Genomic DNA, 15,093 nt, shown 5'->3' on the forward strand with positions numbered 1-15,093 from the left:
GTGCTTGAAGTTTGATTGTTAACCCTTTCAAACGCTCTGTCCTATTTGCATCTATGCTCAAGACTTTACTAACCTCTCTTGAGTTCTCCTTCCCAGTCATTTCTTTCATATTTTTCCACTCAGTTGAATCCACCCCTACATATGTTAACCTGCTGCTTTGTTTCCCACTGAAGTTTTACCCTTCTCTCCTCCAGTTTTCTAGTATAAAGTCCTGCTAACCAGCCTGTTTACCCTTTTCACTAGAACATTGGTCCCAGCTCTGTTTAGGTAGTGACCGTCCCGGCAATACAGACCCCTCTGTTCCAATACTGATGCCAGTGCCCCAGGAAAGGTAACCCCTCTTTCCCACACCATTCTTTTAGCCATGTGTTTACTTCTCATGTCCCAGTGCTGATTTGCACGTGGCTTGGGCAGTAATCTGGAGATTATAACCCTTGAATACCTGTTCTTTAATTTGGTTCCTAGCTCCAGATAATCCCCGAGCAGCTCCTCTTTCCTGGTCTTGCCTACGTTGTTTGTTCCCAAATGGACCACAACAATTGGATCTCCCCTTCCCTCTTCAATATCCTTTCAAGCCAGTCAGAGATATCCCGTATGCTGGCACCAGGCAGGCAACACAATGCGGGACTCTCAATCCTGCTTACAAAGGATACTATCTATCTCCCTCATGATAGAATTACCTACAACCACTACTAGTCTGTTTTGCTCCCCCTTCTTGAATGGCCTCCCACACCACGGTGCAGTGGTCAGTTGCCTCATCCTCCCTGCAGCCCTTTTCCTCATCCACAAAGGGAGCCAGTACCTTGTACCTGTTGGACAAGGTCAAGAGCTGAGGGCCCTCTGTTCCTGACTGCAGGATCCCTCTATCTGCCTTGCCTGCAGTCACATCCTGCTGTTCCCTGACACTGATCAAACCTGAAGTTCTTAATCTACCATGTGTCACTGCCTCCTGAAACAAAGTGTACAGGTAACCCTCCCCCCTCCCGGATGTGCTGCAGTGTTTGAAGCTCAGATTCCAGATCATCAAATCTGAGCCGGAGTTCTTCCAGCAACCAACACTTGCTGCAGATGTGGTCACTGCCATTCACAATGGGATCAGCCAGCTCCCACATCATGCAGCTACAGCACATCACCTGCCCAGCCATCTCTACTCAAGTTAATTTGGTACTTTTATCTGTACTTTTACATGAAAAATACAATGAAATGTTTTATGCATCCACTTCTTCCCTTTGTTTGGTTTCACTCTTACCTAGCCAATCATAGCCAGAGCATACCTGGGTTATCACTCAAAGGTAAACTCCTTTACCTTAGACTGCTTGTGCATTATCAGTCAGGGGGAAAATTGCTTCCAGCTCAACATCAGGAAGATCATCAATTTTTGCTTATGCTACAAACTGCATTCCTTTGTCACTAACATTGGCCCTTTCTAAAGCTAAAGAAAATCATTCATAAACCTGAGGCTCTATTTTACCCTGGGATGGAGTTTAAACCTCAGATCCTATTTTACTCAGGGATAATACCTTTCACTTTCACCTTCACAAAATTGCACACTGTTAGTCCTATCTCGGTCCTGTGCTACCACTTTTCCATTCCTCCGTGTCATCCAGATTTGTTTCTTGTCATGTTGTCAGCTTATTCGCATCTAACCCTGCACTATTGGGAGCTAAAGACCAATAAATTCCCAGGACTTGACGGGATAAATCCTAGGGTTTTGAAGGAAGTAGCTATAGAGATAGTTGATGCAATAGTGATAATCTTCCAGGACTCCTTAGATTCAGGAAATCTCCCAGAGGATTAGAAAACTGCAAATGTAACATTTTATTTAAAAAGGGAAGGAGAATATAGAGGTAACTACAAGCCAGTTAACTTAAAATCTGTTATTTCAAAAATGATAGAGTCTATTATAAAAAATGTAATAGCAGGGCATTTAAAGATATATACGATTAAGTACAGTCAGCATGTCTTCTTGCCCATGATGAGATTTTCATTACTTTTTTTTTACATTTTTGGTTTGGAGCTGTGAATTGTGGGCTGAGAACTGAAAATGACATTTGGGCTGTGAACAACAGGTTGTCTTTTTTTAAAAACAACAAATAAACTGATCATTGTGCATGAGGCCGGGCCTGAAAGTTAACTATAGGTTGAACCTTGTTAAAACTGTTCAATAGGTGTTTTGACTCTGAAGAGGCATTATGCTGAGACAGATGGCAGATGTTTGAATGGTAACAGGCGTCTCATAGACAGACAACCAGTCTAACAAAGCAAAACCAGAGTTTGAATTGGATTTTGAACTGTGTTTAAGTCAGAAGGATTATGACTACCACAGCTACAGAATGGAGGTTTGATTGCTCCCCGGATGTCCTCTCAATACCAATCTTATTGAAAGTTGAGAGGGTACAATCTCAGTTATAAGATTTAAATGAATATTGCTTGGAGCCTACTGGAAGCTATCTGCATGCATCAGTGTCTTCAGTAACAAAGCAAGATACAATACAATGTGCCTATGATGTAGTAACTGCTTAAGTCAACTGGCCAGTAATATCTCATTTATTTTTTCACTGTTTTATCCCTTAACTGTGCCTGTTTGTCTGTCTGTCTTTGAGTGATGTTGGCTAGAATCAAAGGAGATTGAGTTTAAATCGTATACACTAATTAGATTACCTTGTGGTTTAACTTTGCTCTGCTAAAGCTACTGTATTATTAATACATTTTTGAGTTTTTCGTTTAAACTATAAACTGGATGTTTGATATTGATTATTTAAATTATTCAAGCATTTTGTATTATTTAATTATTTGAGTCTGGTACTGGTTATTCAAAAAGTCTGGTTAGGAACCACTGGGGTCAATTTTGAGGGTTGTCGAGTATCTTAATTTTACTGTGTTATAAATACAGAGATAGGGAGGCTGATTTGATTTAAGATGTCTCCGTTTTGTAACTTGGCAAATTTACAAGAATTCTCTGATGAGGTAACAAGCAGAACAGATAAAGGGGAAACAGTGGATATAAATCTATTTAAATTTTCAGAGGTGTTTGATAAGATATGATGCATTAGGCTGCTCCCTAGGTGCCCATGGCATTGGAGGTAGCACATTAACAGGGATAGAGGATTTCTTAACTAATAGAAAATAGAATTAGGACAAGGGAGACATTTTCAGGATGGTGTGCCACAAGGGTCAGCACTGAGGCCATAATTATTTTCAATATATATATATTGTGAAGATGCTGCTCCTTTAACAAGGTTATGCTGTCCTTGTTTTTTTTTCAAAAAGAGGTTGTAAAAGACAGAGGTTCTAATTTGTCTGGGATTCGGACACTTTGGTTATGGCTAACAGATACTGCCTAAGGCAATAATCAGGAAAAAGATCTTTTAGATTTTTTTTTAAAAAACACTTGTACAATGAAAGGCAAGTGGCCAGTTCTCCCAGTTCAGGGATTTTTCTGGTTTAGTCTAGTTTTAGGTAGAGACCCAAGAAGCTGCTGAGAAAAAGAGGTTCCATGTTTCAGCCTATGATCCCTTTCTGCAATGTCTCTCTCCTGTAAGAACCTGTGTTCAAATTTACCTTTTTGCCAAGCAGTGTGTTTATGGGATGTTGCAGGAAATCAGAACAGCTCTTTGTTAAGTTGTAGGGGATAATGTGTAAGTCAGATTTTCAAATAGTTGTTATTCTAAATTCTGTTTTCTTTTGCTTGTGTTTCATTTGGTAGTCTGTAAATAAAGTCTGTTTTAATTCAACTTGAGTAGTTTGACCAGCTGCATCACTTCTGGAATATCCACCTTACACCTGCTTAACACAACTAGAAAAGTTAGGGTCTGGGCTATCCCCTTGAAATGTTTAGAGGGGGTCTGGCCTGGTCCATAACAATATTAATGACTTGGATAAGGAAAATGACATAAAAATAAGTGGGGAGGCAGTTGGTGAAGATGACACAATCAGTCAGCACGAGGATGTAAACAGGTTAAGCAAGTGGGCCAGATTTGGGCAGATGGAATATAATGTGGGAAACAGTGAGGTTATGCACATTGGCAGGAAGAATAAAGGAGTTCAATATTATTTAAACATAAAATGCCGCAGAAAGCTACAGAACAGAAAGATTTATTATCCTTTATCCATGAATCACAAATAGCTAGCATCCTAGTTCAGCAGGTATTAGGGAAGGGGAATAGAATATTGGTCTTTATTTCAAACATAAAAGTAGGAAGGTTTTGCTAAAACTATACAAGAAGCTAGTCAGATCACAGCTCGAATTCCATGAACAATTTTGAGCTCCTTATTGAAGAAAAAAAAATATTGATACTGGACACAGTCCATAGGAAGTTCACAACGCTATTACTAAATATGGAGATCGTATGAGAAGAGATTGAATCGCTTGGGCTTGTCAGAATCAACCTACTCAACCTCTTCCATTTCAATATTCATTGTGTGATTTTTTTTTCGAATTTCCTTGGAATTTTTTTTTACGAGAAACTACATTAGTGCAACTTGTTGTTATGCTGACAACAAACATCATTCCCGCCACTTAGCGTGGCTTGGCTCCATCTCTGGTCCAGTAAACTACTTATCGTGAGTGATAAGATTAAATTCCCTAAGATTAACCAGAGGAGCACTGATGCTACTATTTTCTGATTTGAATTGAATCAAATGATTTATTGACACGTGTATTCTATATAAAATGCAGTGAAAAGTTTATACCGTCGCCATGCATCATCTGTATCCTTGCTATTATGTCCATATTTCTCTTGGTATGGTCATTCAGGCTGAACCAGATTGTGTGTTCCAACGCTCGAAGCTAAGTGCAAAGTAACTATCAGCAACTTTGCTTACAACTGCCTCTCCAATAGCGCTCGACAACAATCACACCCTTATCGATGCCTTTGTCACTTACAGGTTAGATTTGATACATATTCTCATTTCTAACCCCCTGAGCTCCACCCACTCTAAGCACCAACTTATCCAAATTTCTATTACCTGCCACACAAGCCCCATTTGCCCATCACTTTACATTGCTCACAACTCCGTGAGGGAGACTTTGTTCCATTCACTGACAGTAGGAAGCGCTATTTCTAAACGTTTAAATAAACACTTGCATTTACGTAGCACCCTTCGAGACTGCAGGATGTCCCAAAGTCATTGAAATACATTCTGCACATTGGCAAGAAGAAAATAGATTGGAAAACATTTGTGTCGCACTTTTATATATATATATATATATATATATATAAACTGTGAAGATTAAGTCTGCACTGTTGGCAAAGTACTAATGTCTGATTAAGTTACCTCTCGACTGATTCGGTTTTTCTTGTAATTCCGTGTTTGTTCGTTATGCAAGAAAACGGCATTGATCGAAATGTAGAGGGCAATTTCTCCAATCTAGACAGACACGATGAGCCCAAAGGCAATAAGGGGTATTCTTGCATACATGTTCCCATTGCGTAAAAAAAATTCTTCAGGAGAGCATCTCCAAGCACTCGAGTCACCAGCGCCTTCTCTACCTCCCAAGAAGCTGCCATCAATAAGCAACTTGAAAGGACCGTGTTGATTGACAAGATCGCGTCATGGAAATGCTGTGGGAGAGGGCGGGTTTGGAACTCCTGCTGCAGCCGCTTCCGTCTCATTAGTGGATGCTGGGCGTCTTTGGGTCTGGTTAAAATTTGAATGAGTTTCTGTCTCGACTCTTTGGGTTTTTTCTTTTTGCGTTCCCTCTCGCGTGCGTTGTAAACAGGCGGGGAGCGGAATCGACCTAATTTCTTCTCCAGAGAAACAGTGATATCTCGGGAGCTGAGCCCTTCAGTGGGTAAGTTGCAGAGCTGTGAGGTGAGTGGTGAAGTCAGGCAGAGAGGGAGGGAGGGAGCGAAGGTGGCCTCTGCAGGTGAGGGGATAGGGTTGTGATGAGCCAGCCTGTTTCTAGATTTCCTGCACCCTGTTTCTAGATTTCCTGCACCCTGTTTCTAGATTTCCTGCACCCTGTTTCTAGATTTCCTGCACCCTGTTTCTAGATTTCCTGCACCCTGTTTCTAGATTTCCTGCGCCCTCTGGAGTCAGTCAGAACCTGTGTCTCCCACACGAAACCTGGCGAAAGCAGGAGAACTTTTCTTTCAAAACGTCAGCGCCAGATTATGTTACACTCCGAGAGAGAGAGAGATTCCAAGCAAAACATATATCGCCCATTAACTGCTTAATGTCAATTACTTTCAAGCCCCTATTTGAAAAAGTATTTCCTGAAGTAATTTTTTAACACGCACAGTGCTCAGCGGCGATGAAGTGTCCCTTTTTTTCTAAAAAAAGAAATGACTTTTATTCATATAATGTGTGTATAGGAAATGTGTGTTTGCGAATTGCTGAGGAAATCGCTTCGTTTATTTTCCCGCCGGAGAGACCTGAGTTTGTTTTTTTTCCCCCAAACTGAACACGCTGCGGGAGCCTAGTAATAACCAGTTGGAGATTTTTTAAAAATGACCAACTGTTTGTGAAACGAGTCAAACGAGATCGTAGCGTAACTAGTCATTGAGGGCTGCAGGAAATGGCTGAGGGCAGTAGGGATTGCAACACAATGCCACAAATATTTTTTTAGCGAGCAGATGTGCTTTCTGCTTCTAGGTGTGCTTTGCCCGCAAACTGTGGCTATTCCTTTCCGAGCGTGATCGACAAGATCTGAGCAAGGATTTCCGTTGTTGAGTAGGAGCCTAGTTTGCATGAATCTGGCTTTGTGACCATTGATACTGAGTTAAAAATCACACAACACCAGGTCCAAATCATTGATACTGAGCATTCCTTGAATGGTGTCATGCATGACCTCAGTATCGAGAAAACGGATGGAACAACCAGCGACTATTATTTGTCATCTGAACTAATTGCGGAAAAAACTGCTTTAACTTAATGTAACTTTCAACACAACTGTAGTTGAGTTTTAGGAGGGCTGAGTCCTTGGACATGCTCATTTTCCCCGAGATTCAGTGCTTGAGGCAGGTATTTGCTTCCAGCTGTGGAAGAGGATATTAAGGGAAGAAGGTTTGTCCTGGTGTGAACAGCACCTTGCTTTTTATAGTTTAAAAAAAAATCTCACAACAGCAAGTTTATTTGGAAGTACAAATTTGTACTTCCAGTCCAACACCAGCAACTCCACATCGTTGCTTATTATAGGAATGCCTTTCACATCCCTGAGTGCTTCAGATAACAGAATGGAATACAGCTGTTAAGGCAGGTATGTAGAGTTGAATAGATTACCAAGCACTTGGTCCAAGAGATATCTATTTGGAGGAAGAGAGTTATGGAAAATCATGCAGGCAGGTCATTCTGGAAAGTGGAGCCGAGGAAGCTGAAAGCTTTGCTGCTAATGATAAAAATTCCTTTATTTCCTTCAGTCTCCCCAGAGCTTTACAAGATAGATTGCACGTAAAAGTTATTCAAATGTGTAATACTAAGGCTTACAAAGATGATATATAACATACTAACAAAAACAGAAATTGCAGGAGAAACCTAGCTGTTCTGGCAGCATCGGTGGGGGGAAAACAAAATTTATGTTTTGAATCCAGTGATTCTTCAGAACGGTTTCCCTTCTTCATCCTGTTTTCTCTCCACAAACGCTGCCAGAACTGCTGAGTTTCTCCAGCAATTTTAGTTATGTTTCGGGGGGAAGAGGCAATGTTCAAGTGATATTATTGTTGGATTGTTATTTGAATTTTTAAAAAGGCTGGCAAGGTGGCTCAGTAGTTAGCAGCACTGCCTCACAGGAACCTGGATTTGATTCCACTCTGGGATGGCTCTGTGCAGAGTTTGCACAATCTCCCCATGTCTGCGTGGGTCTCCTCTGGATGCTCCAGTTTCCTCCTATGGTTCAAAGATGTGCATGTTAGGTGAATTGGCCACGCTAAGTTTCCCAATATACAGGGATGTGCAGGCTTAGGTGGGTTAGCCATGGGAAATGCAGGGTTGTAGGATGGGGAGGAGTCTGGGTGGGGTGCTCTTCGGAGAGTTGGTGTGGACTTGATGGGCTTAATAGCCTACTTCCACACCAGAGAGATTCTGTGATATCCACCTGCAGTTCTTTGTTCATATAAAATAGTAAATAACCGATAACATACAATCATTTGTTTGGTTAAATAGCGTGGTTCCAGACCTTATGTGATAGTGGCATGATTCAGTGCTGTTTACATTTTGGATGGTAAAGATAGGTTTATGTTTTATATAGACCATAAGACACAAGAGCAGAAATTAGGCCATTCAGCCCATTGAGTCTGTTCCACCATTCAGTCATGGCTGATAAATTTTTGAACTCCATTCTCTCGCTTTCTCCCTGTCACCCTTGATCCCCTTGATACTCAAGAACCTACCTATCTCAGTCTTAAGTGTATAATGCCATTAGTGACCACCAGACATCTCAAAGTGTTGTACATAAATATTTTCAAATGCTGTTACTGTGTAAAGGCAGAAGTGCAGCAGCTAATTTGTATACAGCAAGCACCTACACACAATTGACCATGAAATCTGTTTTGTTGACTGAGAGTCAGGATACCAGGGATGGCTCCTCTGTTAGTTGTTAAAATAGTATCATGGGATCTTCTATGTTGAGTTATGAAAGCAGGCGGGTCTTGATTTAACATCTCATCCAAAAGACACGAACAGGAACTTGATACTTTTCCAGTGGTATACATGATAAAAGCTTGAGTACAATGGCCTGAATGAATCTTGTTGTAAATTGCGTGTTGGAACAAATTTGGTGGCTGCACAATGTAATTCAATGTGGAATGGCCTCTGCCAGCTTCCTCTGAGTTGTAACTTTATATGCATGCTGTAGAGGAAAATGAACAATTATGTGCAGCCATAGTTGTGAAGAAAGATTGAATTGATGCAGGTATCTTATTACAAAGGAGGTAGTATGATTACATTGTTGGTTAGAGCATTGTGGAATGACATGAGGGACTGAACTTGTTTAAATGTGCAAGTGGATTTGAAATGGGTGTGCATGAAGTCTGAAATGATAACCAGTGAGGCAGAATCCTAGCTTTTTATTTTGGAATGCAGGCAACTTATCTTGCAATTGAGAGAATTATAAGGATCTGATATCATAATTTTTTGAAAGGAAGAAAATGCACTAACAAGAGTTTGATAGGTGAGAATTGATGCAAAAATATTAACTGAAGTGTGGTGTATATTAAGTTGTTTGAAGTTTAAGTGGTCAAGGTCCACAATCAGACTTCATTAGGAATTTCTAAACTGTTGTAGGCATATTGAGTGAGGAAGGCGATGAGGGGATTCAAAACAAGGGAAAAAACTTATCAACTGCTGATAAGATCTAACCCAAGCAATCCATTTCATTTCCACCATTGTGCATATGTGAACAAATAAGTCAATTCCAATAAATCATTTGTCAGTTTGACTAACTGTCCCAAAGACAAGGGCATACAGCATAGACCAGGGGCAGCTGCAGAGTTTATCCCAGGGAAACAGGCTTTAGTGCTATTTGATCACTACTTGAGTTTCCTCGAGCAAGTCAAAGGTCTCCATGGCTTACTCTTTCAAGTACGGAGTCAGCAGGGACATTTGGCGAACAGGAGACTATCATTTGCATTTACCTGATTTTTTTCACCTTCCCCTTTTACGAGGAGAAGCAACAAGCTGGCGGTTTCCCAGAGGTATGTGGGACATAGCATTGGACTTGGAGAAGTTGAATGCTTCAGACTGTTGAGTTCAGTTTCTGTCGCAGGTTCTGGAAGACTTCCAATCTCCAGGTTTACATCCCTGGGGAAAGTGAAATATAAATGTTGGGGGCCTGTTCCTCTAAGCACTGATCAGAGAGGCTAGAAGGAATAGGATAAGATAGATGAAGAGCACCTTGTCTTTTCGCCCTGTTCTCTATAGTCCTCTGGACACGACATTAAGTTATAGTCATAGAGTCATAGTCATAGAGATGTACAGCATGGAAACAGACCCTTCGGTCCAACCCGTCCATGCCGACCAGACCCAACCCAATCTAGTCCCACCTGCCAGCACCCGGCCCATATCCCTCCAAACCCTTCCTATTCATATACCCATCCAAATGTCTTTTTAAATGTTGCAATTGCATCAGCCTACGTGTGAAAAAGTTGCCCCTTAGGTCTCTTTTATATCTATCCCCTCTCACCCTAAACCTATGTCCTCTAGTTCTGGACTCCCCCACCCCAGGGAAAAGACTTTGTCTATTTACCCTGTCCATGCCCCTCATGATTTGGGGCATTGACTTGAAGTCTTAATTCCTTTTCTCCACAGATACGGCCACACCTGCTGAGTTCTTCCAGCCTCTCTATTGTTATTTCAGATTTTCAGCAATGTTTCACTGATACCTTATCAAATGAAAGCTTGTAGAGGTGTGGGCCATCGAAGAAGAGATTAGTAAGAGATGACCACGCATGCAGGTTTGAGACAATTTAAAGATGCATAGATTGGTGAACAGAGAGAGAGAGTGAGCCCATTATACTGAAAACTGGTTCTGTCTCTTCAAATGTAAATTCAAACAAACGAAGATGTTGTGAAACTTGAAAGGGTTCAGAAAATATTTCCAAGGATGTTGCCAGGGTTGGAGGATTTGAGCTACAGGGAGAGGCTGAACAGGCTGGGACTATTTTCCCTGGACCGTCGGAGGCTGAGGGGTGACCTTATAGAGGTCTACAAAATTATGAGGGGCATAGAGAGGGTAAATAGGCAAAGTCTTTTCCCTGGGGTGGGGGAGTCCAGAACTAGAGGGCATAGGTTTAGGGTGAGAGGGGAAAGATATAAAAGAGACCTAAGGGGCAACTTTTTCACGCAGAGGGTGGTACGTGTATGGAATGAGCTGCCAGAGGATGTGGTGGAGGCTGGTACATTTGCAATATTTAAGAGGCATTTGGATGGATATATGAATAGGAAGGGATTGGAGGGATATGGGCCGGGTGCTGGCAGGTAGGACTAGATTGGGTTGGGATATCTGGTCGGCATGGACGGGTTGGACCGAAGGGTCTGTTTCCATGCTATGCATCTCTATGATTCTATGGCCTCATCTATCACCTGAATAGTGAGTAGTGCTGTTAAGAGATTGTTATATATACATTATAATTAGTGTATTTGGTATAAAGCTTGTGCATTAAAGGAGTAAGAATATTAAGCCAGTATGCTCATTGGGGTATGTTGGCAGGTGATCGACAGGCAGGTGATACACAATGCGTCAAGCTTGATATCCTCTGCACCAAGAAGTTGAGTTGCTTACATGAGTGCCAGTAAGGAATGCACAGTCTAACCTCGTGGGAAATAAGAGAAATATTAAATTGTTACTTTGGCATAGTATTTGCTAGGGAAGGTGATAAGGTTTGGACTGGACCCAGTTTTTAAACTGGATTAGGTATGATAGGGAGAATAAGTTGAATCAATAAAAATCTGATAAAACTTATAGATAATGTAAAATTGACAGATAAGGTGAGTACTGGAAGAAATTCAATTGACAATAGAGTTAGCTTAATGTTTTTCAGCTTGATAGTGGAATTCTTAGTCAGAAATCACACACCAGGTTATAAACTTAACAGGTTTATTGGAAATCACAAACTTTCAGAGCACTGCTCCTTCATCAGTTGAAGTGATTTCTAACTTTGTTCGCCCCAGTCCAACACATCATGGAATTCTTATTTCGAATTGTAACCAAAAATGCCTGGTAGCCAAGCACGTAACTTCTGTGGCATGGTGGTAGTGTCCCTGTCTCTGGCCAGAACCTCCAGGTTCAAGTGCTATCTGTCCCAGACGTGACCTTGCTCCAAGCACCTCTGCATTCTTATCCATACTTGAATTTGTTTTTCATGTACTTGCAATTTCCTGTGCATCTCATTTTCTTCTATTTCATTATTTAGAGCAAAGCTTCAGCTGCCTCAGTAGATCCATCTGGCATGCTGAACTCTTTTACCATTTTTATGGTCCTCCTTTAGAAGTTTAAATCATTTTTATACAAATGTTCAATCACCCTAAATACTTTCTATTGACTTTTTTATTTCCCATTATTCTAGTAACTCATGTAAAGCACTTCAGGAAGTAATGCATGAATAAAATTTCTTGCTGCATTAGGTGGAGTTGATTATCGGTAATTTGACTGCTGTTCTGAAATTTTAATGCATTCTAAAATGTTTGATGTTGGTGATCAGTGACTCCAATTTGGACTTGCAATATTTGCGCAATCTTTGTTAAACTCAATTTGTTGCATCCCCCAAAAATCAGATTTGGGCTTCAGTGTTGAGATTGCTGTGATTTGCAAAAATCTGGCAGATGGACTATTTGGGGAAATTGGGGCTGGATAAAGTATGTGATGATTTTTCATATTCACTTTTGTATTCTGCATCTAGCTTCTCCTGCTTTCCATTGTTGACTTGTAGAGTCATAGAGATGTACAGCACATAAACAGACCCTTTGGTCCAACACGTCCATGCCGACCAGACATCCCAACCCAATCTAGTCCCACCTGCCAGCACCCGGCCCATATCCCTCCAAACCCTTCCTATTCATATACCCATCCAAATGCCTCTTAAATGCTGCAATTGTACCAGCCTCCACCACTTCCTCTGGCAGCTCATTCCATGCACGTACCACCCTCTGTGTGAAAAGTTATTGCATAGGTCTCTTTTATATCTTTCCCCTCTCACCTTAAACCTATGCCCTCTAGTTCTGGACTCCTCGACCCCAGAGAAAAGACTTTGCCTATTTACCCTGTCCATGCCCCTCATAATTTTGTAAACCTCTATAAGGTCACCCCTCAGCCTTCGACCCTCCAGGGAAAACAGCCCCAGCCTGTTCAGCCTCTCCCTATAACTTAAATCCTCCAACCCTGGCAACATCCTTGTTCATGTTTTCTGAACCCTTTCAAGTTTCACATCTTTCCGATAGGAAGGAGACCAGAATTGCACACAATATTCCAACAGTGGCCTAACCAATGTCCTGTACTGCCGCAACATGACCTCCCAACTCCTGTTCTCAATACTCTGACTGATAAACGAAAGCATACCAAAGGCCGCCTTCACTATTCTGTCTACCTGCGACTCCACTTTCAAGGAGCTCTGAACCTGCACTCCAAGGTCTCTTTGTTCAGCCACACTCCCTGGGACCTTACCATTAAGTGTGTAAGTCCTACTAAGACTTTGACTAAACTTAATTTTAATAAATGTAGCTAATTAAGTTGTGATTTGCTAAATTTGCTCCATGGTCCTCAACAGCAATGATTCTAATAAAAAGATGACTCTTATGATTTTGTTTTTGCACTGTTGCCTGACGTCCGTGTCTGCAGAAGTGGTTGAACATTTTTAGATCAGTGACTGAAGGAAACATTGACGTTTGTAATCCTATTAAGATTGGTGTTTCTTGATATTTTTTGTGGGAAGGTTATTGGCACTACTATTTTCACTTTTTTAAGTAGCGCATCAGTAGAGTCAAAACCCCATTTGACAGTTTTAAAAATAGTGCATGTGTAGGACTTTTGATACAGTAACACCAATAATAACCTATTAGAGATTAGTGGGCTTTTGTGTAAATGCAGTGGCCTTTGATTTTGTACAGAAAATTATACTAAATAAAGATAGCTTGCTGTTGATGGGGGCGGAGGGAGGAATTAATTCCTGTAGCTATTATCAAGTTCAGTAAAGGGATGTATGTTGCCTTTCTGTTTCTTAGGATGTTTATATTCCACAGCTGTTTTCGGAAATAGTTCTGCCACACAGAGTAAGGCTCCTGGCGCTGTTACAGTTAGCACATTAATGCTACATGACTGATTGATTACTCACTGTCCGCTATTCAAACAGTCTAAAAATAATTGCAAGTATCCTGTTGTTTTTAAGCCTATATTCAAAAACTGTATTTGGCGAATGTGACTGAGGAAAGTTGAGCAGGTCACTGGAGTACATTTGATTTGTCGTCAGTGTACTTGCCTCTTCAGACATTTGTGGTTATTTCTGAGAGTAACTATGGTCAGCACTGAAGTTGTCTTTGGGTCAATAAAGTGACACCAGATAAGGATCTGTGTTGGTAGTATGCATAGCTTAACGAGTTAAAATTACAAAAATCTCAGATTTATATAACGGAGTTTGATGTCCATGTGACTTTTATCCAATCCCTTTTTCTTTTTAACAAATGGCATGTTTGAAGACTCGAGCAAGAGTGTAAAACGTGAGCTGTTGTTCAAAAACTTCACGTTGTTCAAAAACTTCACATTGTTTGTAACGTTGTAGGAGATCAAGGCCATAGTGCTCACAGTGAGACATATATAATGAATGAAAATGACAGGTGATGAGAAGGTTGAGGTCTGAAGGAAGGTCTTCTGAAAGTTATTACCTGCTCCACTTTTGGCCTTACCTGTGTAGCGGACACCACAGAACTTTGTTGATACCAGTGCCCCTCTGGGTATTCCTTTCCTCCGACTCCAGTTTTTTCATCCCATCTCATTCGTTGCTGTATTGTCACTGTGTTTTGACTTATTGCTTTCTTTGATATGAAAGGATTAATCCTCACCAAAAATCTCAGACTGAACAAGACTTCCTCCTCTCAATGAGTTTTGAGCGTGGTTTGATACTGAACTTTCTTTCATCATCTCTGCCCTGTTACAGTTAGCACATTAACGCTACATGACTGATTACTCCACTGTCCACTATCCAAACAATCTAAAAATAATTGCAAATCACCAGGAAACTTCTCGTCACCCAGCTGTCTCTTTCTCATCGCTACTGAATCCTCGTTTCACTATGACCATTTCTCTGGCATCCTTTCAGTGAGAACTGCTGGTGTGGTATCACATCTGTGAGCTGAATCTTAGCAGAAATTGACTAAGTGTCAGTTTTAGTGAGTTTCATGGACAGTTGCTCTCTGCACACCATTGTGTGGTTTTCCATTATCTTCCCATAAAAGCCTCATTACCTATGCAGTATACCCCTATGGCACCCTTGCATGCTATACTCACCTACTTTCCACCGGTGGAAGCTCTAGCCACTGCTTAGATCTCTTGGGACTCAAATACCAGCGCCATCTTTAAAGCCTAGCTGTGCGACTGGACAAGCACTGGCATACTACAGCTGACCTGCACCGTTCCTTCTATTTGCCCCAGACATGTCAGATGGAGGT

General features: G+C 41.1%; 1 protein-coding gene and 1 long non-coding RNA gene across 4 annotated transcripts in view; one reads left to right on the forward strand and one right to left on the reverse strand.

Moving 5' to 3' along the window:
- Positions 1 to 5,428, reverse strand: part of LOC148149871 (uncharacterized) — a 120,018-nt gene extending 114,590 nt beyond the window's left edge. The window contains exon 1 of the long non-coding RNA XR_015757161.1: positions 5,278 to 5,428. This is a non-coding gene — a long non-coding RNA (uncharacterized LOC148149871). The remainder of the gene's footprint in view (positions 1 to 5,277) is intronic.
- Positions 5,429 to 5,621: 193 nt separating this feature from the next.
- Positions 5,622 to 15,093, forward strand: part of osbpl3b (oxysterol binding protein-like 3b) — a 218,909-nt gene continuing 209,437 nt past the window's right edge. The window contains exon 1 of one of the 3 annotated variants that reach the window (XM_043689591.2): positions 5,622 to 5,814. The gene's annotated coding sequence lies outside the window, so the exon portion shown is untranslated. The remainder of the gene's footprint in view (positions 5,815 to 15,093) is intronic. The other 2 variants (XM_043689590.2, XM_043689594.2) reach the window with 2 other exon arrangements.

Source organism: Chiloscyllium plagiosum, unplaced genomic scaffold (genome assembly GCF_037043375.1).
Source record: "Chiloscyllium plagiosum isolate Xiang-an unplaced genomic scaffold, Cpla_swu_hap1 HiC_scaffold_5, whole genome shotgun sequence".
Lineage (NCBI taxonomy): Eukaryota > Metazoa > Chordata > Chondrichthyes > Orectolobiformes > Hemiscylliidae > Chiloscyllium > Chiloscyllium plagiosum.